At 35.1% G+C, this 27,984-nt stretch overlaps 1 long non-coding RNA gene and 2 pseudogenes across 1 annotated transcript; 1 reads left to right on the top strand and 2 right to left on the bottom strand.

Moving 5' to 3' along the window:
- Positions 1–2,568: 2,568 nt before the first annotated feature.
- Positions 2,569–6,740, bottom strand: LOC116003969 (annotated as a pseudogene).
- A 13,900-nt stretch (positions 6,741–20,640) lies between these two features.
- Positions 20,641–21,474, top strand: LOC116003572. The gene is made up of 3 exons (XR_004094678.1): positions 20,641–20,661; positions 20,770–20,865; positions 21,333–21,474. It is a non-coding gene; the product is annotated as an uncharacterized LOC116003572 (long non-coding RNA).
- A 4,591-nt stretch (positions 21,475–26,065) lies between these two features.
- LOC116003968 lies at positions 26,066–26,681 on the bottom strand (annotated as a pseudogene).
- Between the last annotated feature and the right edge of the window lie 1,303 nt (positions 26,682–27,984).

Below are 27,984 nucleotides of genomic sequence, written 5' to 3'. Positions count from 1 at the left end.
AAGAAGACGAATGGGTTAGCCGGTTAGGGTGTCGATTCTAATAGATAAAAGATAATTAGGTATCCTCGACTCCCCGTCTCGATTCTATTTCTAAATTATTGAATTAAGCGTCGATTCTCAGCTTGTCCCCTCTATTCTTAATTTTTTGTTTTCTAATATAATTATAACACTAATTTTTTATTTTCTAATATAATTATAACAGTAATTTTTTATTTTTTAAAATAATTATAACACTAATTATAACAATATAATAGATATATGTATACATATACATATATATATGGATGGGCCCCATTTTTTATTTTCTAATATAATTATAACAGTAATTTTTTATTTTTTAAAATAATTATAACACTAATTATAACAGTATAATAGATATATGTATACATATACATATATATATATGGATGGGCCCTTTTATCATGGGGGCCTGGGCGGTTGCCCATCCCGCCCGTGCTCAGGACCGGCCCTGGACGGAGGTGGCCGATGTGTGGACATCGTTCACTAGGATGCACTGCGGTGGAATTTCTACCTTGCTAAGGTTCATTATTATCTCTACAATTCTATATGACACTTCAATATTATAGATAACTTCACTTGCATACTGTTGTATGATATGATTACTACTTGATTATATGATTTTTGAGTTATGGTGTAGTTATGATATGGTTTGGAAACCTATTTGAGATAACAACTGACATATTCCTCCTATATTATATTGTTATGAATATCTACGTACTTGTATGAATATATGTATAAGTACTTTGTCGGTAATGAACTCTCATACTCTTGTTATGTTCCTTTGAATTTGGTGATCTGGTATAGGCAAATTATTGCATGGACCATGGTCCACACAGCTGTGTGGACCAAACATAAAAAGTACATTATTTTTGTACTGAAGGTACATTATTTTTGTACTGTAGGTACATTATTTGATAGTATATATCAAATAATGTACCTTCAGTACAAAAATAATGTACCTTAAAATAATGTATCTACAGTACAAAAATAATGTACTTTTTATTTTTGGTCCACACAGCTATGTGGACCATGGTCCATGCAATAATAATTGTCTTGTATAAGTGGGTGTTGAGTAATTTTGTCCAGGTACTCTCCTGTGTCTTGATCTTATTTCAGAAGACTACTTTAATTAATGCATTTCCTTTTCATAAACTCATACCCTTGTGAGCCGTTATCATTTTGAAAACCTTTTTGTAGAGTCCGATAGAATGCGTGAGTTGTACTATTTGTGCCAAAACCTATTTTGAATACAAAACTATATATGTACGTATTTTACGCAATGGAGTAGGATTTACTTAGCATTAATTGCTAATTTTGTTTTAATGAATGTTTCAAGTATGGAGTAGGCTTGTAAGAGCGCGTGGTAGACTCGCTAGCCTAGCAGTTCACCCTTGGTGACAAGGCCGGCCCTAGCCATGTCTGGCCCGGGCGACCGCACAGGTCCCCAATTTTTGGGAGTCAATTTTAAAAAAATATTATATATAATTTAATATTTTTATACTTGATAAATATTTTTTTAGAATCTATATATTGGTCTTAATTGTAAGTGAAAAATAAAAATATTTCCTCTTATTTTTTATTCCGTTGTTCAAAAGTAAAGAAGTAAAATAGTAATGTGGTTTTGTAATTACTAAAAGATTTGAATACAATAGTAGGATAACAATAATAAAAGATTCTCATGACCATGGAATCCTAATACTCTCACAAAAATATTTTTCGTTTTCAGTGTAAAATAGTGAAAATTTTCGCAATATCTAATAATAAAATATGTTAAATATTATAAATAAGCAATATACTCTGTAATATTTTTATAAGTAGTGAATAAAATTATTATTTTATTTATAAAATATTTTTGTTCTTTTCTACTTGGAGTATTTTCATTGGTATAAAAAGAGTTATAGATTTTTTATTTATGTCACTGAGAGAGATGCAGAGAGAAGCCAAGTAAGAGAAAAAAACAAAAATCATAAAACCAAATCTTCCTAAAGGATACTGATTTTTACAATTTTTTAGATTGAAAAAAAATATGTGTACATTGTATCTAGGCAACGAAGTGCGCCCACTGAGTGCGTCACATCTTTCTTGTAGTACGTACATTAGTGGGCCAAGCTAAGTCATAAAATATATAAGTTTAGACATGTCGGCGAACTATACCATGGATCAAAATTTATCTAGTATTGTAGACTTTGATCCAAAATTAACTTTCAGATTCTATACATGTGGTTGACACATTCTGTACTTGTAGTTGATAATACCTGTATTTATTATATTATGTGTCAGCAATTATCGAGTTATGTGTTTACATGTACAGAAACTGTTAACTTTATGTACAAAATGTGTTAATTGAAAGTATATAATTTTTGTATGTATGTTCACAATACAATATGAAACATGATTCATGGTATAACAATTGAGACATGTAATAGGATACCTTACTCAAGTCAATAGTCAAAAATTAACTCCTCAAAACATAGCTTGAAAAACATACATTATACACAACTACAACTTGCAAATCATTTATATTATAGAAAAATTATTAAAACACGCTTTAATAATCATAAATATGTATAACAAAAACTCAAGATATATTTAGTTCACATATTTACATCAGACCAAATAGATATACAAAGTAGTAGAGATTCAAAGTGTAAAAGAAATAAGCTTGATAGTTTTTGCTCAAACGATCAAGTTGGTCGGACAGTTAACTTGATAACAATAAAGTTACAAGTAGTACGACTCGCATCCAACAGGAGCGGCAGCCTTACCTGGAAGCACGATGTCGTCGCCATTTTGACACCTGATCGGCATCTGGAGCATCACATATTTCACTAGTTCTATTTAACTTTGAGACTCGGACAACGATAGATTTTCAAAGACTCCACCCTACGTAAGAGGTGATGTGGCACTGTCTTAAGTTTCGTGCAATATTTTAGTTGCAACTCCCTGATACATGGCATTATTATTATTGTTGCTTCTTGTTTGAAGTCTTCCCACTCCTCCCACTTAGAACAATAGTCGAACTGCAATTCCTTCAGCTTTGGAAAAGCAACACCACCTACTTCAGCTACTCCCAAAAACTCACTCCCTACATATCTTAGCTCTTCCATTACACATATGATAAGAGTCTCCAGAGAAGGTAGTTTGCCTAATGGGGGCAAAGATGAACAATTTCCGCACCACGTGATTTCAAGAATCCGTAGATTATCAAGGGTCAGTGTAATCCAGGAAGGGAAGTGGCTTCCTTTGTACCAATTAAGTTCCAAGGTTTGCAGTTCCAGAGGTGGTTTCAGAGCATCTATTCCCACACTGACTCCCAGACAATCATCCATCCTCAAAGACTCCAGCCTACATAAGAGGTGATGTGGCACTATCTTAAGTTTACTGCATTCATTTACTTCCAACTCCCTGAGGCATGGCATTATTATTATTGTTGCTTCTTCTTTGAAGTTTTCCCACTCCACCCACTTGGGACAATTACTGAACCACAGGTTCTTCAGCTTTGGAAAAGCAACACCACCTACTTCTGCTACTCCCAAAAACTCACTGCCTACATATCTTAGCTCTTTCATTTCCGATATCGAAAGAGTCTCCAGAGAAGGCAGTTTGCCTAATGGAGGCAAAGATGAGCAATTTCCGCCCTCAATGATTTCAAGAATCCGTAAATTATCGAGGAACAGTGTAATCCAGGAAGGGAAGTGGCTTCCTTCGTACCCATTAAGTTTCAAGGTTTGCAGTTCCAGAGGTGATTTCAGAGCATCTATTCTGACTCTCGGACAGCGTTCGATGTTCAAAGACTCCAGCCTACTTAAGAGGTAATGTGGCACTGTCTTAAGTTTCTTGCAATCTTCTAGTTCCAACTCCCTGATGCATGGCATTATTATTGTTGCTTCTTGTTTGAAGTCTTCCCACTCCTCCCACTCGAGACAATCGTAGAACTTCAAACTCTTAAGCTTTAGAAAAGCACCACCACCTACTTCTGCTACTCCAAAAAACTCACTCCCTACATATCTTAGCTCTTTCATCTTCCGTATCAAAAGAGTCTCCAGAGAAGGCAGTCTGCCTAATGGAGGCAAAGATGAACAATTTCCGCACCACCAGATTTCAAGAATCCGTAGATTATCAAGGGACAGTGTAATCCAGGAAGGGAAGTTGGTTCCTCCGTACCCAAAAAGTTTCAAGGTTTGCAGTTCCGGAGGTGGTTTCAGAGCTTCCATCACATCTATTCCCACATGGACTCCCGAAATGAAATCCAAACCCAATTCTTTGATGTGCTTCTTGTTTCTCAATTCTGCTTTCTCTGCTTCCTCCACATCTGCTGCGTTATTCAGATCGCACAAAAAAGATATGGACAGCTTCCCTTTGAGTTGGTTCAACTTCTCCATGTATCCCAACTTACTTGACTCTTTCCCCACCTTAAACGCACTTAAACTACAAAGCTGAGTTAGTTGTGCGATACCTTGGGGCATCATCTCCAGCCTCCTTTGTGCCTATGATGTCAAGGTGTCTCAAGTTCAGCAAATTTCCAATCCTTTCTGGTAGTATAGAAAGAAACATACAATGTCTGAGAACTAAAGTTTGCAAGTTCTCCAAAGAACAAATTGTATCGGGCAACTTCTCTACTTTGCTCGCACTTAAATTAATGTATCTTAGCTGACTCAAATCTCCAATCTTATCAGGTAGTCTAGAAAATTGAACACATCCTTCAAGAACTAAAGTTCGCAAGTTCTCCAAAGAACAAATTGTATCGGGCAACGTCGCTACTTCGCTCCGACTTAAACCAATGTACCTTAGTTGAGGCAAATTTCCAATCCTGTCTGGCAGTCTAGAAAATTGACTACATCCTTTAAGATCTAAAGTTTGCAAGTTATATAAAGAACAAACTGCATCAGGTAACTCCTCTACCTCCATCCTACTTAAATGAATGTACCTTAGATGAAGCAAATTTCCTATCTTCTTTGGGAGTTTTTGCAACTCACAGCCATGCAATCTTAATACTCTCACAGATTTCAGACCATTGAACAAATCAGGAGAAAAACCTTCAGCAAACACACTACGAAGTTTTTCAATATCACAAATGGAAGCGAGATTCATATTCCTACCAATGTTCTGCCATGACAGATGACGTAGATTTTTAATCCCGACCTTATCCTCATGCTGGTCAATATTGTAGCATTCATTTCTGGTAAGAAACTGGACAAAATCATGCACTATGGCATGCATTTTGCAAGATATGATAATGTTTGAATCCATGCAATCTTTCTTAAAATCTTGGAAGAAAGAGCGCATTGCTAAACCCCCAAATAACTCCCTGCCTTCTGATTCCATGGTTACATAACCTTGTGCCATCCAAATTCTGATGAGCTCATCTACCTCTATTTCATAATCTTTAGGAAAGACAGCAAACTATGAGAAACATTGCTTCATCTTTGGGGTCAAATCATTGTAGCTTAGATACAAATGAGGGAAGAGACCTGTTACCACTTCAGCCAACTCCCAAATTTTATTGTCTAACACATTTTGCCAATCATCTCTAGTGTTTTTCAAATGTAGCAGGCCACCCATGACCTTGGCAGCAAGTGGCAGTCCTTTGCACTTTTCAGCAATTTTCTGACCAATATCATTCAGTTTCTCACAATCCTCTTCCTTTTTCCTGAAAAATGCTATCCTGCTAAGCAACAACCAAGCTTCAGAGTCAGATATTAGATTCAACTGATGCAGATACACACTTCCCATCATTGTAGCAACCCTCTCACTCCTTGAGGTCACCAAGATTCTACTCCCGGGCAGTCCATCCTTGAGAGAGTTCTTCAATGGCTCCCACTTTGCATACTCCTCGGTCCACACATCATCCATCACAAGTAGGAACCTTTTCCCAGACAAAGTGCTTTGGATCTTTTCCAGTAACAGTTGGAGTATGGACAGATCCGTGGAGCTTTTAGTGGTTGACTGAACAATGTCTTTTGCAATCTTGATCTGGTCAAAGGGGTCGGAAACACAAATCCACACCCTTTCTTCAAAATGAGCCTTGATCTGTTCAGCGCCAAACACTAGTAGAGCAAGGGTAGTTTTCCCTATCCCTCCCGTGCCCACTATGGAAATGACAGGGGGCCCATTTCCATTCCTCGCTTCTTCTTCTCCAGAATTCTTCACTAACTCGCTTATTAAAGTACTGGCATCGGATTCCCGACCTTGAATCTCTGACACAGCCACATCAAACGTAGTGGTGACTGGTTTCGATTCTTGATCAGAGTGTGATGCAGCACAAGTGTTGAATTTGAACTGATCTTTCTCTTTCGTAATCCGATCAAGTGTTGAATCAAGCTCCTTTATTTTCTTGGCGATGTCTCGATGCACATCAAACCTTTTGATTTGGATACACGAAGGCAGGAAAGAGCTGCAGCTGCTTTCTGGAGCTGAACTCTCGATCTGTTGTCTCAGAGTTCTGGTTCTCCACTCGTCCAGAACATCGTCCACTTCGTAGGAGAAGTCTTTGATATCTTTGATCCAGAGCTGGATATCAGTGTTGGATGCCTTAAAGCTTCTCTTCTCTGCATCATCCAATACCTCCCTGATTTTCTCGAGCTTTGATGAGAGGTTTGTGATCTCCTTCTCCACACCCAAAGTTCTTTTTAGCTCCTGGGTTTGGTGATTCAGGATGTTGATCAGCTCTTTCACAACACTGGAGATGAGAGCGTCGGCCATGGTTGTTCTGTAGTTAAAAAACTTACTTTGAGAGATGATAAGGTTTGCTAACGTATGGGTGTGCAAATTTTGGTAACTGAAAAATAGGTTAATTATACAGACCAACAAAATTTGTTTAATTATTTTTTTAATTAAAATATTTTAGTTGGACTAATGTTTAAGAATTTAAATTATTGATTAAATCTATTTGAAAATTTGATTTAACTAATATATAGTTCGTGTATATGGCCAAGGCTGAGTCTGTGAGTATGGGACTAAGAGAAGGAAAGATTTGAATGCTTGATGGGGACTACTCTGTGAGTATAGACAAGATTTGAATGCTTGATGGGGACAACTCTTTGAGTATTGGACCTATAGTCCCTACTCAGAAGTCAGAACCTGCAGTCTAGGCTGGCAAAATATGGCCCACTGTAACCTTCTCCACTATTAGTGGGATTTTGGGGAGATTTTGCAGGTGTGATTAGAAAAGAGAAAATGAAGGTGAAAAAAAAAAAGAAAAGGAAACAAAAAAACAAAACAAAAAAATTGAAAAAAATTATATATATATATATATATATATATATATATATATATATAATTACGCGCCCAAGCTGGAGCGTGCAGTCACACGCCAGCCTGGGCACGAGAGTTGTGCAACTCTCATTAATGCTGATGGACCGCACATGTTCTGTAAAATCTCTTCATTTGCAGGAGGAATAATTTTACTCTCTCTCCTATTTATCTCTCTTCCAACTCACCAATTCTACCTAAAATAACGTGCAAAATCCCCTTAATGGGAATAGCCTAACACTCGCAATTATTGTCAAGGTGATGTTGCTTTCGACTTGACACCATATCACAAATTTCTTATATATATGATTTTTTTTTTTAGTATATCTAGAGTTTTCACCTCTTAACACAATAACTAATCTCATCGTTGAATTAACAGTTTTTCTATTTTATACCTAAAGTCAAAGATCAAACTCAAAATGTTTGGTTAAAGATGAATGAGTCCCCTCCCACCATAGTATACTTCATACCCAAAGTCAAAGTGACTCAATCACTACACACTCAAATTACAAGTTTCTTATATAAGAATGAGGTATACTATGCATACTTCTAAATTCTACTTTATAACTTTTACTTCATAATATGGTAAATAAGAATAGATTTTTTTTTGGCCAAGCACATTGTGCTCAGATGGTAAAATAGTGTCTCTCTTTGATGCACCGCCACTACAACGGCGGTGAACCAGAACACGCCACCTCATTAATTTGTGAGTTTATTACCGAAATAGTCCCTCGACTATTGCGAAATTATCAATTTGGTCCTTGACAATTTTTCGTACCCAATTAAGTCCCGATTTGGTTCCGATTTGTAAAGTTACTATATTAAGATTGTACCGAAATAATCTTAATAATTATACTATATTAAGATTACTATAATTTGCATAAAAGGGTTCAGTCAAAGTTAACTTTACAATTTAATAAGGTGGCATGTTCTGATTCACCGCCGTTGTATTGCATCTCTACACAACGGTGGTGCATCAATATTTTCTCTATTTTTATTATGTAAATTTTTAGAAAAGTATTCACATACAAAATTTGAAAGTGAGAGTAGAAGTCCGGGTCTCAGGGGTAAAAAATAAGATTATGAATAATATTTTCCTATAAAAATTACTACTTGGTATATTTTTTCCCCCATAACAGTACTAAATGAACTAAAAATTCTGTTATTGCTCCAAAAAAGAAAGAAAGAAAGTTAAGAAAATATCGTTCGTGTAAATATTTTTATGGGAAAATTGTCAAATAGACCCCTAAATTTTACACCAAAAGTTAATTAAGCACATAAACGATCGGCGACGGATTGACTTTTCAGGTATTGTTTAGAGGCTTATGGCTTATTTGATCTTTTTCTCTATATTTATTGAGGAATTTAATTAAAGAATGCACTTGTTGAAGCACAAAGTGTAAATTCGATATCAGCTCGAACTCATAACCTCCCATGTTGGGGAGGCCACTACATGTCTACATGCCATTTGAATACAAGGTGTTTGGCAAAGAATGTAGTTAATCTATCACTAATTTACATTCTTATGGTTAATTGCATTTATTTGTAAATATTTTTCCTTTCATCATATATATACCATCCAAATCATAAGCATCCAAATCATAACCATCCAAATCTACCATCTAACGGTCCCATTTAGTCCACACGTTTTTATTTTAAGGAGTGTTTTTACATGAATGTAATTCTATATATATATATATATATATATATATATATATATATATATATATATATATATATATCATGGTTGAAAATATTGTTAGGCACTCCTTAGGCGTTCGGGGAGCGCCTAGCGCCTAGGCGGGGATTAATCGGTGTCTAGGTGCCCGTGTATTTTTTTTAATGTTTGTTTAAGTATTTTAATTCTTTTAAAGATTAATAATTATAAATTATATAATACTTTAATAGTCAATACTAAAATATTAAATATTAACCTAAAAAAATATCTAGAGTTTGTACAATTTCGCGTTATTTCGATCAAAATGATGTTGTTTTGATTGAAATAATATATTTAAAAAAAAAAGAGCAATAGTTAATCGGCCGACTAAGCGGCCTAGTAAGTGTCTAGGAGGTCTAGTCGGCGTCTAAGAGGCCTAGGCGATCAGCGCCTAAGTGGTCTAGGCGGTGTTTAAGCGGCCTAGGCGGTCGCCTAGCCGGCCAGCTGCCTAGACCACCATTTAAGGTGATACGCTAGGCGGTCGACCGGCGCCTTGCGCCTAGGCGGGGATTAATCGGCGCCTAGGTGGGATTTTTCCAACACTGATATATATAGGGGCGCGCTCTAATGAGAACGGGTGCCTAGGAGAGAAATAAGAACGATCCACAGCCGTCCACGTGTCCAGATCAATGAATCAGATGTAATTTTAAAAAAACGATGCGATGGTATTTTCGTAAATAACTCGAACTTTGGTGTAAATAAATGTGTTATAAGTGCAAGTAGTTGGTGCACATTTGCAAGTAAAAAGTGCAAGTAAAATCACTTACAAATGCACCTATTTTAATTTCACTTACAAGTGCAAGTAATTTTCCTTGTTAACATTCGTGCACCTAGGTGCAACTAATTAAACCGTTAGCACCTAGGTGCAACTAATTATATCGTTAGGTGCAACTAATTATAACGTTAGGTAAACTTAATTAGTATTAATGCTCAGTTTACATTTTACTTGCACCTGTAATACATTTTACATGCACTTTTGCACCTATTTTCATTTACGAGTGCAAGTAATTTACCTTGTTAATATTCATGCACTTAGTTATAACCTTAAGTGCAACTACATCTGCACACGTGGCGCATTGCGATTCATTTTCAGAGTTCTCCTGGGCGCGCCTTTCTTATTTAAACGCAATCATATATATATATATATATATATATATATATATATATATATATATATATATATATATATTAGTTGATTTTGATAGTTATTGCCTAATTCTTGATGAGAAATTGATAGTCTTTTATATATTTAGTGTCCACAGGTGAAACTGCCTAAAATGAGTAGCAAAGGAAGAATTTTGGATGTTTTGGATCAATTTTGGAAGCAAAGGAAATTACTTAAGGAAGGAAAGGAAACAAGAATAAGAATTGGAAGCTGCCTCATGGGCCCAAGGCCCATCTGTCAGTTCTTATATCGTGGACCGTGGTCCCAAAACGACGTCGTTTCAGTAAGTGGGAGACGGAGCTCGTAATTGACACTGCAGTTCATCTCAAAAGATACTGCCTTACATTTGTTTTGATATTATCGAATGAAACTGTAGTTATATCGAAATGTAACTGTAGTTTTGTTGAAATGTAACTGCAGTGTATATGAACTGATACTGAATAACAGTTTCACATTTGTGTTTTTATATTATCGAATGAAACTATAGTTGTATCAAAATGTAACTGTAGTTATGTTAAAATGTAAACTGCAGTTGTGTTGAAATGTAACTGAAGTTGTGTTGAAATGTAACGTAGTGTATATGAACTGAAAGTGAGTGGCGCGAATTCATCCGTCTGTTTTAATTAATCAAAACGACGTCGTTTTGATGCACGGTCCACGATATAATTTGCGCCCATCTGTCTCCTATTTATGCTGCAATTTTCTACAATTTAGGGGTTCCCAACCCTAGTTAGTTTTAGGTTATTTTTCTCTGATCTCTCTCTTTATTTCTACTTATATCGTGGACCGTGGTCCCAAAACGACGTCGTTTCAGTAAGTGGGAGACGGAGCTCGTAATTGACACTGCAGTTCATCTCAAAAGATACTGCCTTACATTTGTTTTGATATTATCGAATGAAACTGTAGTTATATCGAAATGTAACTGTAGTTTTGTTGAAATGTAACTGCAGTGTATATGAACTGATACTGAATAACAGTTTCACATTTGTGTTTTTATATTATCGAATGAAACTATAGTTGTATCAAAATGTAACTGTAGTTATGTTAAAATGTAACTGCAGTTGTGTTGAAATGTAACTGAAGTTGTGTTGAAATGTAACTGTAGTGTATATGAACTGAAAGTGAGTGGCGCGAATTCATCCGTCTGTTTTAATTAATCAAAACGACGTCGTTTTGATGCACGGTCCACGATATAATTTGCGCCCATCTGTCTCCTATTTATGCTGCAATTTTCTACAATTTAGGGGTTCCCAACCCTAGTTAGTTTTAGGTTATTTTTCTCTGATCTCTTCTCTTTATTTCCTAGTATAATTTAGATTAGTTTTACATTAGATTATTTAATTTCAAACTTGGAATCACGGATTGGAGTTGGATTTGCTCTTCATCATTAGTAAAGCTCTCTTTTTTCCTTTATTCACTTTATTTTCAGATTTCTTGCAGTATTTATGATGATTTATTATTGCTTGGCTTTGTTTACTTTTATGATATGATGTGTGAGTTTTTAGCTTTTGGGTTTGGATTAGGATTCTATCGTTATTCTTGATGCTAGCTTTATGATTATTGCATAAAGGGGATAATTTATTAACCTAGGGTTTCTATGTTTCAATTGGATTATAAATTCCTCTTATTAATAATTGATGCGCGGTTTTTATTGATTTGCTTGGGAGAGGATTTCACCATCACAACGAAAGTTGGGTGAAAGACTCAGCCTAACCAATTTCAACCCAATTTTTCCTACTATGATAATAGGGGTAATTTGGGGGCTTATAATGCTTTTGTGTTTTAAGGTTATGATTGATGCATCACAAAAGTGGGGCAATCCTAGCCTAATTCTAGTTTATTGATTACGAAAGTAGCTAAACTGAATTCTTGAGTACGTGCATTGCCAATAAATCCCTTGGTTAATTGTTTTTTCCCTAATTTGAGATTGTTAGAGCATCAAGATTGCAATACTTCTAATATGACCCATTCTTTTATCATATAGTTTATTCCTCTTTAATTTGCATCTTTTATTTTATTTCCATTTCTTAATCTTAGTTTGCTTAGATTCTAGTGAATTCCAATACTTTAGTGCCTAGAATTCTACATATTATACAAGTACCTGCCATAATCCCAATCCTCAGTGGAACGACATTTACACCCTCTTTTTACTATCACCATTTTACTCATCATATATCTTCATTCAAAAAATGGAGTAAACTAAATGAATATTTTAGAATAACGAAATAAATTGATTTTAATTGCTGTCTCAAATTAACATATTTTATTAGGAATTGTATTACCATATTTTAATGTACAATTGTTGTACGAATAAGAATTATATTACCATATTTTAAAATATTAAGTAAACCTTAATTGTATACATGGTTGCAGTAGGCGCTAGGCGCTAGTCGGGCGGTAGACTAGCGTCTAGCGCCTACGCGGTTAAGGCGGTACCTAGGCGGCGACCTATAGAAACAAGAAATTAATTCATGTGTGTGGGTGTATGTCATATATATATATATATATATATATTTATTTATTTATTTATTTATTTATTTATTTATTACTTCTCTTACTTATATAAATAAATAAATTCAAATATATATAAATATAATAATAAAATTAACAAGACCGACTCGCTCGAGTTAACTCGGCTAATTCTTCTGAATTGGGCGAGTTAACTCGGCCTAGTCGACGGAGTTAGGCGCTACGCGGCCTCCTAGGCGGACGCCTAAGGAGCAATTCGCCTCGGTCTAGCAGCGCTTAGCGCCTAGGCGGTGTAGGCGGAGATTTTTGCAACAGTGATTTTATAGGGGTGTTTTGGATAGGAAGTTAAAATTGAGGATTTTGTTTTTATTAATAGTATAGATTACATTTTATTATATAAGTAATAAATATTTTATTACTAATTAGTATATATTAAATTTATGCGTATAAGTATTATATTTTCATCTTGACATGACCTGTCTAACCGTGAGACTGAGACGGTTGCACAAGTTTTTTCTACTTAAAAAAATGATCTCACACGTGACCCCAAAATGTGTTAATTGTTATAATAGCTTGGAGATTTATATATTGTTTTCCTCATTTCCTCCTCTTTCAGCATGAAAACCATGCACAATTAAAATATTAAATAAAATATAAAAAAAGTAAAAAACATTGGGTCGTAGAATGACGGCGGATTGGACATAGAATTTTAGCCGGCAATTCAGTTTGGAGCGTACTGAAGAAGATGGATATGATGAATAAAAAACAAAAAGGAAAAGTTTTTCGGCTTTTCCTTGTGGTTTCATTCAATCCCAAAGTGCCTTTTACTCATCTCCAAACGCGACTTCCACTCATCCTTTCTTCCTTTCTCTTTCCTTACAGCTTCTCTGCACGCAAAAGTCTCATATAAATGCATACCCACACCTCCATTCCCTTCATTGAAAATTTGGATAATTTCGTTTCGGATTATCACGCTAGCTTTCGTTTCATTTCTCTGGGCTATATATCAATGGATCGTGGGCAAGAAAATTCTTCTGCGAGAAGAAAGGAAACGGAGAAAGGCGGTGCGACGGTGAGCGAGAGAAGAGCAGCTGCGCGGCGGTTAGTGGCGGAAGATGTGAACAAGCTGGCTGACGATTTCATCAATAGCTTCAGGAGACAGCTGAGATTCGAGAGGGAAGAATCCATCAAACGTCGTTTCCAGGAAATGATCAACCGGGGAACATGATACATGATCCAAGCTAAGCTAATTAAGCTTGGGTTCAATAATGCAGTTTGCTGTAACTTTCATCATCATCCTATATATCTTCATTTGCCTTAATACGATGCGACCACAAATATAATCTATTGTTTGAGTGATTATTTGAAAAAAAAATAAATTGTTTGATTATTCGATAATATTATTTCAAACTTACCGTTACGCTGGATCAGTAGATATATATGAAGAAATGTTATCGTATCTAATTTATAGAGTTCATTGGTTCAATTGGCAATATTTAGGAGAAGAGACCAATCTTTGAAACTCAGTAGCAGCATTGTGAGATGCCTCGAACCCACTCCCATCATCCATGTGGGAGTGTTAATCGGGACACCGGATGCCACTTGACCATAAGGTCTTTGGCTAGTACTATCGAAGTTAAATTCATTAGCATGTAGAAAACATGTTAGCCAAATAGCCAATAGTAAGTTGCTTAAAAAATCAAAATTCAAAGTTTTGTGCATATAATATAAACATAAATATGTAATTCAACAATCAATTTTGATTTTTAGTTGAGATAAAACACATTTTAATTTGGTACGACAATGTCAGAGACTATGGCTCTGTTTGACATAGCTTATTTAGGAGCTTATAGCTTATTTTAAGTTACTAATAAGCTATAACATCTGTTTCGTAATGTTCATAAAATAAGCTAGTAACTTAAAATAAGAGTTTATTTTTGAACGTTACCGTTCAAAATAAGCTAGTAGCTTCCTAACTTTTTTTTTCCATTTTAACCTTATTATTTTAAAGAAATGACATCATTTACCCTTTCCAATTAAAACCTTTTTGGCTAAACTTTTTTTTACTTTTTCTCTTCAATATGTTTGATTGTAATTTCAATTTGACATTTGTGTTTGAACATTGATTTTTGTATGAACTAATATTATTAATTATAAACATTTTGTTTTACTTTATATATTTTCAAATATATGTTCTTACTTTATATTTTATTAAAATATATTGATTTCACTATTTTATATTTTAATATATAAACAAACCTATTTAAATTTAAAACTATTTAAATTGTATGAAGATGTCCTTTTTAGTCATTTTACATTTATCAGCTTATTAAAAAGTTAATTTTACCAAACACTTTTAAGCATAACAGCTAGCTTAACAGCTCTTCAGATTTCAGCTTCGAGTTTATAGCTTTTCAGTTTTCAGCTACCTTTTCACCTAGATTTGCCAAACATAGCCTATGATTCACGTATTACTTGAAGGCCGTCAAAAGTAACTGATTTGCATACCTGAATTTGCATACGGCAAAAGTAACTGATTTGCATCACCTTCACAATTTATATACTAAATTTTCAAAATTTATATACTGAATGTTCACAATTCAAATTATATCCTACGAAGTACGAACATACAATGTTAACATATATGTAATTGATTATCCTGTTTTGTATTCATAAGTTTATTTCAAATACTACGATCAATTCTAATACTAAAAATACACAATTTAATCTTTTTAAAATTTAGTACCTTTGTTATATGTTTTTGACTTAGAAACATAATTTACATTCTAGAAGTTTATAATTCCAATACTAAAAATACACAATTCAATGTCGACCAGGATCCACCTTACAAGATGGACCTTGATGCATGGTATAACAACTAAAAAAAATATTTATCATACAACAATAGGCATATCAGGGAGCCATAAAAATTGTGTGATTTTTGTATGCATGAGTGAAAAAATTTTCAATTATAAAGTCCCTTAAAAAAGTCTCAGAGTTAATACACAATATAGTCCTCGACTATAGTGATTTTACTCAATTTGGTCTTAAATGACTTTTTGTGCTCAATTTAGTCCTCGACTTTGATGGTTTTACACAATTTAGTCCTTTGTTAAAAATTTTGTTAGTTAACGGTTAGAAATAAGATCATAATGATAATTTCTCATCTTCATTCCATTTGGGATGATTCCTTCTTCCCCTTATTAAGATCCATGCAGAAATGCAGGTGTATAGTTTAGTGGTAAGTTATATCTCTTTCCGGGCCTAAAGAGTAATTACTGGGATCAAGTCAAATCAAAGGAAACGAGATTATTTTGGTTTAAGTGGCAGATGGAGTATCTTCCCATTTCTTCATGGGAAACATCACACCAAATCATGGGCGAGTTCTTTGATATCTGGAAGGATGCTCTCTCAAAGAGATCATTACCAGGTCATTTTATGCATATCGAACCAAACTTCACAGAGTTTGGCCTCCCCGATCAGTATACTCCTCAACACACAACTGTTCAGTATGCTTGTATCATGGCTCAAATGATAGCCACAGCTCAGTCAGCCGCCCAGATGAGAAACTAGACAAGGCAAGATCCTTGTTCCATGTAGTCTTCTTAGATGTTTTGTTTGTACAATTTGAGTATGAACCTTCTTTTGCATTTCAATGGGGATTCGAGCATAGATTGATAGTAATTATCACTCTTTTATAAAAGCCCGAAGTTGGTTTCAAATTGTTAAGAGTCCCACATAAAAAACAATAAGGGAGAACATATGGGTTTATCAGGGCATCAGGTCATGGGTTAGACTAACTAATTGATTGAATTCAATCTTTTAGTGTGGCTTGACACATGTGCATTATAACCCAATTGAGTGATCTTGGCCCAATCTTTAGATTATAACATTATAGAGTTAATACCCAATATAATCCTCGATTATAGTGGTTTTACTCAATTTAGTTCTAAGTGACTTTTTCTACTTTATTTAATCATCGACTTTAATGATTTTACACACTTTAGTCCTCTGTTAAGAATTTCGTTTGTTGACTGTTAATAACAACGTTAACATGTTAATCTCATTTCCCTTTTATTTTTTTTATCAAATCAATTATTAATTATCTTTCCTAATTTCTCTCCCCTCAGTCCTCTGTATACAATTCCCCCTCTCCTCTGTCGAGATATTATAGACAATACGTTTAGAATGTAATGTTCTTATACATTATATATATTCTACCATCTTAATACATATATTTATTCTCTTTACTATTGTCTTTTGTTTTGGTTTATCATTTTAAATATTCTGCATTAAGATCGGTGGTTTTTGCATTTGAATTAGACATGATTTTTTTTAATCTTTCTATCTAGTTAATTGATCAAGATCTTGCATTTGAATTAGACATGGATTTTTTTTTAATCTTTCTATCTAGTTAATTAATCAAGATCTGCCAAATGTTCCTCCATTAGCATCTGATGAGAAAGAAGAGAAACTGGATCTTCCTGATGTACCAACCAAAGCATCAACAGAGGACTGACAAGAGGGAGAGAAATTAAGAAAGATAATTAATAATTGATCTGATAAAAAATAAAAGGGAAATGAAATTACCATGTTAACCTTGTTATTAACAGTCAACAAACGGAATTCTTAACAGAGGACTAAAGTGTGTAAAATCATTAAAGTCGAGGATTAAATAGAGTAGAAAAAGTCACTCAAGACTAAATTGAGTAAAACCATTATAGTCGAGGACTATATTAAGTATTAACTTCTTTCAATAACTATTGTCTAGGCTTATAACACAATATTTTTTTCCAAACTGTAGCGCCGTAGTTTTTTCTTTTTAATTCTATTCATTGTATCTGCTTCCTTTCAATAACGTATCGAAGCTTCAACAAGTGATAACATTGTAGACGTTTGGTTGGAAGATAAGCATAATTTTTTTTTGAGAAAATGGAAGATAAGCATAATTTTATTATCTTAAAAATTCTTTTTTTGTTTCTTTTACTCTATCATTTTGTTTCAAAATATATTAGCTGATGTGTATGATAACAGATTAGGAGTGACTCCACTTCAATTTTAGCTGAAACATTTTATTTATATATTTTTGCCCACAAAAAGGTGAAACCCCTGGCTTCGGGGATCTCACACCCTGATCTGACATGATTTATTTATTTATTTATTTTTATATAACTTCATTTGTAACATATTAAAAGAAATAAACGGAATTTTAAGGCATATTTACTTATTTAGTAACTCAAGAACTTCTTTTTAAAAAAATTAAAGAAATGAAGAATAAAATTTTTCTCTTTTTTTTGTTTAAAATAAAATATTTTTCAAATTAGAAAATAAAAAATAATGTTTTAAAACTTTTGAAAAAAATAATTTTAAAAATATAACTTTATCTCGCAATGTTTGGTGGAGTAACTGTCAAATATTACAACCTGCCAATCACCTTCCGGTATAACGTAAGATTAAACGGATCTGTCACGCACATGTCAAAACAACTCCACTGATGAGCACATAGGAGTAGACACTTCTTTCACCCCCACCATAAAAAACTACTCCAAAACATCCACCTGTCGACAAAGTCAACCTGCAAGGCAACAGCAACAGAGCAGTAGGGCACGGAGCAGCAATTGTTGAAAGGGAAATGTCAGACACAACCACAATTGTTGAAAAAGAAATTATGATTTGATCCCTAATCTTTGAGCTATTTATAGAATGACCCCAAATCCTTCAACTATAGAGGGGTCATTTTCATTTCCATTAATCCCAAACCATTTCATCTTCCTCCTGTACTAGAGTTATTAGAGAGTATATATATATTGAGTGTACTGTATTTTCTCCTTTCTATCAAGAGATAATCACTACTACAGAAATAACATATAACGTCGGACATATAACGTCGGTTGTTTGAAAAACCGACGTTAAAAGTGAAAAAATCATATAACGTCGGTTTTTTATAAACAACCGACGTTGTAAATCACGATTATAACAAAATAAAAAAATAATAATAACATACGACGTCGGTTATTTAAATAACCGACGTCGTATGTCATAATTTTTTTTTAAATTTCAAAATCTGAAATACGACGTCGGTTCAAATCAAACCGACGTCGTATATGCATGTTTATTTATTAAAAAAAAAAGCTGTTATTATACGCCATAGGTAGGTTAGAGTTCTTTTAAAAAAAATCTCTTCTCACTACCATCCATCGCCGCTCGCTCATTGTTTTCTCCCGAAGACGTTCGCAACCGCCATCCGTCGCCGTTGTCTGCAACTACCATCTGTTGCCGCTCTCTGCAACCGCCATCCACCCCAGCTACAGCCACTGTCGCTGCCGTCCGCCCCAGCTACAGCCACTGTCGCTGCCGTCCGCCCCAGCTACAGCCGTCGGCGTCCGCCCCAGCCACATCCGCGACACATCTTCCAGTCAGCGCTCCTCAGCAGTTGCCAGCCACCGTCGCCATAGCCGCTGCCCGTCACCGTCGCCACCAGTCCTTCCACCTACATTGTTAGTTTTAATTTATTTCGTAGAATATTGTTTAAATTTAGTACCTGAACTAAACCCTATTTTGCTAAATTATCTATTTGTTCCAAATTGGATTGATATTATCTGGGTCATCTATTTGCCTTATCTCTCATCAAACCCCAAAATGTATTCGTGATTCTTTTGTCTGGGTGTGTTTGATATTTTGACTCAATGAAATGCCCTTTACACTTTGTTATTTTTTATAAACAACCGACGTTGTAAATCACGATTATAACATACGACGTCGGTTAATTAAATAACCGACGTCGTATGTCCTTTACGAGAAAAATAAAAAAATAATAATAACATACGACGTCGGTTAATTAAATAACCGACGTCGTATGTCATAATTTTTTTTTAATTTCAAAATCTGAAATACGACGTCGGTTCAAATCAAACCGACGTCGTATATGCATGTTTATTTATTAAAAAAAAAAGCTGTTATTATACGCCATAGGTAGGTTAGAGTTCTTTTAAAAAAAATCTCTTCTCACTACCATCCATNAATTTCAAAATCTGAAATACGACGTCGGTTCAAATCAAACCGACGTCGTATATGCATGTTTATTTATTAAAAAAAAAAGCTGTTATTATACGCCATAGGTAGGTTAGAGTTCTTTTAAAAAAAATCTCTTCTCACTACCATCCATCGCCGCTCGCTCATTGTTTTCTCCCGAAGACGTTCGCAACCGCCATCCGTCGCCGTTGTCTGCAACTACCATCTGTTGCCGCTCTCTGCAACCGCCATCCACCCCAGCTACAGCCACTGTCGCTGCCGTCCGCCCCAGCTACAGCCACTGTCGCTGCCGTCCGCCCCAGCTACAGCCACTGTCGCTGCCGTCCGCCCCAGCCACATCCGCGACCACATCTTCCAGTCAGCGCTCCTCAGCAGTTGCCAGCCACCGTCGCCATAGCCGCTGCCCGTCACCGTCGCCACCAGTCCTTCCACCTACAAGCCGCTGCCCGTCACCGTCGCCACCAGTCCTTCCACCTACATTGTTAGTTTTAATTTATTTCGTAGAATATTGTTTAAATTTAGTACCTGAACTAAACCCTATTTTGCTAAATTGTTTAAATTTAGTACCTGAACTAAACCCTATTTTGCTAAATTATCTATTTGTTCCAAATTGGATTGATATTATCTGGGTCATCTATTTGCCTTATCTCTCATCAAACCCCAAAATGTATTCGTGATTCTTTTGTCTGGGTTGTGTTTGATATTTTGACTCAATGAAATGCCCTTTGCACTCATGGTTACCTGCAATTTGTTGGCTGTTTCTTTTGCTGGGTTGTTACTGTTTGAGTGGTAGAGATCAAGAGAGAGATAGGATATCATCTTTGTCGAGGCAGCCACACAATGTTGGTTTGTGAATGAACAAGCTAGGAGGGCATTGTTTTTTACTGGTTGATTGAGTCTCTAGGTGTTCTTCTATAGCTTATGGAGCTGCTGAGGAGATTGGGTTGTTTCACATTAATGCCGATGGAAAGACTCTTTACCTCAAATCCTCATTCGTGGAACAAGTGTATGTGATTGTTCTTCAGATCATCTATAGTATATTAATATTCATTTGTGGAAGCTTTATTGGGGTTCCTCAATAATCCAAACTTAATTAATCTCTTTTATGGCACAGTGGCAAACCTGCTTTTTCTTGAATCACCAACTGGTGTTGGTTTCTCATACTCAAATACAATATCAGATTTGTATACTGCAAGCGATCAAAGAACGGGTAATTCTCTAGTTTTTTGTTTTGGTTTTGTTTATTAGCCATGTTCTATCTTGTGCTGTAGTACGTAATCCAAAATGTCATAGTTTTCATGTTTAAGCTCTGATTTGCTTAGCTATGCCCTTCTATTATGTAGCTAAAGATGCATACATATTTTTGTCAAGTGGTTTGAAAGATTTCCTAAGTACAAGAATAGAAATTTTTACATTTCTGGATAAAGTTATGCAGGTTTGTCATTTATACACTTTGTATAAGTGTATAACCTTGTCTTGGGTGTTTCTTTGTTGGAAAAACTTTTTCTAGATATTACCTTGTACTCTATAGCAAGATACTGAGTTGGCCTAACTACTGCGTTTGTCATTTTAGGGCCTAACTAATATATATATATATATATATATATATATATATATATATATATATATATATATATATATATATATATTTATTTATTTATTTATATATTTGAGCAGGTTTGCTATGTCCTGGAGATCAATTTTTGGTGCTCTCCTCTGATGGCTTATACCAATACTTGAGCAATGTGGAAGTTGTTTCCCATGTTGCAAATTTTATGGAGAAATTTCCTGATGGAGATCCTGCACAGCACATATATGATTGAGGAGCTATTGCTTCGTGCAGCCAAGATAGCTGGTAATATTTCACTTGATTTTCTTCAATTTTTGTCTTTATTTGTGTTGAGGATAGCCTTTAGCTTGTTTTGGAATTTTCAACTTCATTAGACCGTTAAGTCTCATTAGTTGTTTAGATGATTTTATATCTGCTAGACAATAATACACAGACACTTGCACATACAATTTATGGTATTTTTTTATAGAAAAAAGTCGATAGTTTCTTTCCAGTGGCTTTACATTCTGTACATTGCCTGCTTACCTATGGAGGGAAATCTGAAACCTTTGTCCATAGTATAATGCCATCAATATCAGCAGTTGTGCACTATACCACTGTTTGCAGAATTGCAGTTGTCATGACTTAGTGAGAACATAGCTTTGGTTTGGTTGATGCACTTCATTAGGATCTTTTCTTAATTAATTGGCAATTGTGTCTAAACAAAGTCACTTTAATTCTACTGTTCCTTTTTCAACTTTTGTCTGTCATGCTTGTTTCATTGAACAATGGTTTTTATTTCCCCAATCATTTTATAAAGGGTATACTGTTATCTGTATGGAGATGATTAGGTTTAACCATAAAAAACATAAAAATTTCATGGTTATTTGATACTGGGGACCATTTAGCATTCCATGTTTGGACATTAAATGTTTGCATAAAGCAATGCATTAACTCAAAACCTGTTGGCTTTATTGTGTCTGCAGGAATGGATTTACATGAATTGCTTGACATTCTAACAGGAGACTGAAGGAAGTACCATGACAATGTCACTGTTATAGTAATATCACTCAAAAGAAGAATTTGAAAATCATTAGGAAAATACCTTTGAATTCCTCCAACAGCACAAATCTCTGCAGCAATTGATTTGCTCCTTGCAAGCTGAACCTGCTGTAGTTTCTAGGAACATTATGAAATTTGATAATGATCTCGCTTCATGTCTCAATAGTATAAATTTATAAATAAACTATTATTTTTAAAATTTGCTCCTTGCAAGTTGAACATACTGTAGTTTCTATGAACATTATGAAATTTGGTGATGATTTGGCTTCATGTCTCAATAGTATAAATTTATAAATAAACTAATTTTTTTTTAAATACCAGATATGATTCGCTGCTTTTTACAATTTTTTTTTTAAATACCAGATATGATTCGCTGCTTTTTACAATTTGTTTTAAATTAAAAGCAGATATGGCGTCGGTTTTTCCAAAAAACCGACGCTGTATCTCAGATATGGCGTCGGTTTTTCCAAAAAACCGACGCTGTATCTCAATTTTACAAAAATAAAACCAGATACAGCGTCGGTTTTCAGGAAAAACCGACGCCTTATCTCTAATTTAAAAAATAAAACGAGATATGGCGTCGATTTTTACAAAAAATCGACGCCTGATCTCTATATTTTTTTAAAAAACCAACATACGACGTCGGTTTTTCTCAAAACCCGACGTAGTATGTACTTATTTAAAAATTTAAAAATAATATACGACGTCGATTTCATATAATTTATTTATAACGTCTGCTGGAACTACGTCGGGAAAAAACCGACGTCGTATGTTCAAAATAACCGACGTTAAAAGGTATTTTTGTAGTAGTGAATTTATCATTGTTTTCTCCTTGTTAGATAGAGAAAAGTTGTAACTCCTATTTCTCATAGTGAAATTCTTCCCGTGGTTTTTACCCTATATTATTTAGGGGTTTTCCACGTAAAATTGTGTCTCCTTCATTGTTATTTTCTCAAATTATTAGTTGCAATTCTGATCTATTCAATAGCAGATGGAGTACTGTTAAGCATCGAGGAGAAGAAGAAGGCCAAGGAGATTTGGGATCACCTCAATAAGTTGTATGAGGCCAAATCACTGCACAACAAAATTTTCCTTAAAATGAAAATTATACACTCTCCGTATGTCAAAATCTACTTCAGTGACGGAATACTTAAACACGTTGAATACTCTATTTTCTCAGATTTCATCTCTAAGCTATAAAATAGAGTCACAACAATGTGCTGAACTTCTACTTGATTCGTGTGATCAACTCATCATAAACTTAACAAACAACGTCCTTACAGACTATCTAGTCTTCGATGATGCTGAAGCTGTTGTTCTTGAAGAAGAAAATCGATGCAAGAACAAGGAAGACAGACAAGTTAATTTGCAACAAGCAGAGGCATTAATGGTGATGAGAGGAAGGTCAACAGACTGTGGTCAAAGCAGCGGTCACAATCATGGTAAATCAAAGACGAGAAGTAAGAATAATTTAAAGTGTTACAATTGTGGAAAGAAGGGCCACTTGAAGAAAGATTATTGGAGTTTACCGAAAAATTTCAATCCTCAAAGAAATGTTGCAAACAACTCAAATGATGGAAGTGGTATCTGTTGTGAAGCATCAATAGCCAAGCAAGGTAGAAAAAGATTTGCAGATATATGGATTATAGACTCAGGAGCCACATATCACATGATGCTTCCATCATTATGAACCTATCTCAGGAGGATCTGTGTATAGCTGCAATGATCATGCATTGGAGATTATTAGCATTGGAACCATCAAACTGAAGATGTACGATGGAACAATCCAAACTGTTCAAGATGTGCGGCATGTGAAGGGCCTGAAGAAAAATCTATTATCCTATGGAATATTGGATAATAGTGCAAGCAAGATTGAAACATAGAAAGGAATCATGAAGATTTTCTAAGGGGCGTTTGTGGTGATGAAAGGGGAGAAGATAGCTGCAAATTTATACATGCCGAAGGGAGAGACTTTGCAAGAAGTAGAGGCATCTGTTGCAGCATGTAGTCCAGACTCTATGCTATTATGGCATCAGAAACTTGGGCACATGTCAGAACAAGGAATGAAAATCCTTGTGGAGCAAAAGCCACTTCCAGGTTTAACGAAGGTATCACTTACTTTGTGTGAGCATTGTATAACAAGTAAGCAGCATCGTCTAAAATTTAGCACATCAAATTCTAGAGGCAAGAATGTCCTAGAATTAGTTCATTCTAATGTGTGGCAAGCACCGATTCCATCCCTAGGAGGAGCAAAGTATTTTGTCTCATTCACTATTGATCACTCTAGGAGATGCTGGGTGTATCCTATCAAGAAGAAGTCAGATGTGTTTTTGAATTTCAAAGCCTTTAAAGCACGGGTGGAACTTGATTCCGGAAAGAAAATAAAGTGTTTCAGAACAGATAATGGAGGAGAATGTACAAGTGAAGAATTTGATAACTTCTGCAGAAAAGAAGACATCAAAAGGCAGTTCACAGTGACATACACTTCTCAACAAAATGGAGTGGCAGAGCGGATAGACAGAACCTTGCTGGAATAGACAAGAACATTGTTGAGAGTTGCAGGTCTAGAAAAATCATTTTGAGCAGAAGTAGTCAATACCGCCTGTTATTTGGTGAATCGAGCTCCATCAACTGCAATCGAGCTGAAAACACCAATGGAGATGTGGACTGGTAAGCCAGTTAATTATTTAGACCTCCATATATTTGGAAGCATTGTATATGCAATGTACAATGCCCAAGAAATTACAAAATTGGATCCAAAGTCCAGGAAATGTAAATTCATGGGGTATGCTGATGGAGTAAAGGGGTATCGCTTGTGGGATCCCACTACACACAAAGTTGTCATCAGCAGGGATGTTATCTTTGTAGAGGATACGCTACAAAGAGGAGAAGATGATGATAGCACTGGAAAAGATAAGTCAGAAACTACACAGATACAGGTAGAGGAAGAATTTGAACAAGATTCTTCAGAAGCAGAACCGGCTCACGAGGAACCAGAACCAGAAAGCTCTGAAGCTCCAATAACTCGTCAATCAAATCGTGAGAGAAGATGTCCCACTGGGCACTCAGATTATGTTATGGAAGGAAATGTTGCATACTGCCTTCTAACAGAGGATGGTGAGCCATCAACCTTTCAAGAGGCAATAAATAGCTCAGATGTCTCTGATTTGATAGCGGCAATGCAAGAAAAATTAGAAGCTCTACATAAAAATAACACATGGGAACTTGTGCCACTACCACAAAGAAGGAAGTCAAATGGTAACAAATGGGTCTTCAAAATAAAAAGAAATCATGATGATCAAGTGGAGCGGTACTGTGCAAGACTTGTGGTGAAGGGATATGTTCAGAAAGAAGGTATTGATTACAATGAAATATTTTCACCTGTGGTTCGATTGACAACAGTTTGTGTAGTTTTTGCAATGTGTGGTACATTCAATTTACATCTCAAGATCAATGTCTGTTAAAGTATCAGTCTCTTCAAATTCTGAACCTTTGGAGCTGAAGAACAATAAAGTAGCTGTTTTTTAATTACTTTCTGACAGAGTTCGAATAACATTTATTTCTATTTTCTACAACCCATAATAGTAAATATGATAGGCCAATATTGGTAAATGTATCATTTTTTTTTAACCAAGCTGCATGTTTTCAAAAAAAGAAAACCAAGTTGCATAAAAATTACACTAACACAAAAATAGTTCATAATGAAAAGCAAAGTTCATATCCAAAATAGGCGATGAAGCCATTTTATGGAGAACAGAAGGGTATTATATTGTGAGAATGCTAAATAAGCACATTAACTTCAATCCTTTGTAATGAATTCCTCCTTCCGCCCCTCGAATCCAGGCCTCATAAGCTTCTTCTCCCTTTGAGCTATTTTCTTCTCATGGATTCTCCCTGAAATGTTGTCCCTCCTCTTCTGTTGTCTCTCCTCCTTCAATTTCTCCCTACTCTCCACCCTCCCAATATTTACTTTCCCAAATTCAATTTCACTCAGAACATTCCCCGGATTTGCCTCATTGCCCGTCTTTGTTTCACTATTCCTCCTTCGCTTCTTCCCTTCTGAGTTCACCGAATTTCCATCTTTGCCACTCCCTTTCCTCTCTGATCTCTCACCAGCTCCGCGATCGTTACCATCATCTTCTTCGCCGATAGGTTTATCTTTGTCAGAATCGTCCGTATTCTCGAGAGTTGAGGATTGGGCAATCTTCTTGTCCGGGTCGAGGCGGTTACGGCGGGCGAATTTGATGTTCTCCCTGGACAAGCCTCGAAACCATGGCTTGGAATCATCACTTGATAGGTAGAATCTGGGTGGGATGAGATTTACCCAAGTTCTCAAAGAAGACGCTGCTCTCATGAATTAGGGCTTTCAGGTCAGTAGCTGCTACAGCCGTGGCCACTGCATGTCTTTTCTTCATCTTTAGGGAGCTATTGTCCGAGAGAGGAAGATCATCAAAGTCTTCAAATAAGCAGTTAATACAATTTTTCTTTATACTGCTCGTATATTTGTATCCTATACCTTTTATTATTTGGCTATATATATATATATATATATATGGACCCTGGAACAAAAGCAGAGAAAATGGGAGAACAGAATAGAATTGCAAGAAGAAGAAGTGCAGTGAGGGTAGAGAGAGAATTGAGAGAGAAGAGAGAGAACAATTGTTATTAATTTCAAAGCATAAACCTTCAATACAATCTCATCCATATTTATACTAGAACTAGAATATGGCTAGTAACAGAATTATTTTTTATTTAAAATGAACTTGTCATTTCATGCCCTGATATGGTCTGCTGGATGAGGGCTACTATTGTGCACTTGTGCTGCTGCCTATGATGGTCTGTTGATATGCTCAATTGAGCAAAAATCTTGAAAACAAAGACAAAAGTAGAGTGAGAATGTGTTACCTCTAAGATTAGCTAATAACAATAAAGGGTTAAAAATTTCAAACTGTTAATTATTAAATAACTAAAATTAAATTATTAAATAATATGTATATAAACATGGACTTACATACATTATTTCCCTTATAACAAATTCTTCCTCTGTCTCATTTTATCTGTCATACTCACTATTCATTGGTCAAATAAACCATTTCTTCTTTGGTTATTTTCTTTATTATTTTTGACTTATTTTTAAATTTGAATTTTTGTGTTTAATAGTAATTTTTAAATATATAAACTTTGTATATTAATACTAAACTTAATATTATGAAAAATTCAATTAAAAATAACTTCAGTCAAGCATCATTAATCGAATCAAACACATAAAATGGGACAGTGAGTATTTTAAAGTTAGTTTCATCCGGTATCCCATTGAAAGGTACATTCTTTTCATATCCCATTAGATATATCTAAATATAATTTTATCTCAATTTCAACCATATACAGTCATGGAAAACCATTCTTCATAGTTCATACTCTTGGCATGATCCATAAGCACACAAAAGAACATGGATAACTTCAGGTAAATGTTGTTGATTTGAGCATGAATTTGGGTGGGATGAGATTTACCAAGTTGTCAAAGAAGATGCTGCATGCTGTTGTCAGTTAGGGCTCTCAGGTAAGTAGCTGCGACAGCTGTGGCCACCGCGCTGACCGCTACCGACTTCTGCCTTTTCTTCATCTTTGGGGAGCTATTCTCGGGGAGAGAGGAAGATCATCAAGTCTTCAAATAAGCAGTTAATACAATTTTTCTTATACGTATATTTGTATCCTATT

Source organism: Ipomoea triloba, chromosome 14 (genome assembly GCF_003576645.1).
Source record: "Ipomoea triloba cultivar NCNSP0323 chromosome 14, ASM357664v1".
NCBI lineage: Eukaryota > Viridiplantae > Streptophyta > Magnoliopsida > Solanales > Convolvulaceae > Ipomoea > Ipomoea triloba.
The sequence above is the reverse complement of the archived record's forward strand: the minus strand, read 5'-3'. Positions and strand labels throughout refer to the sequence as shown.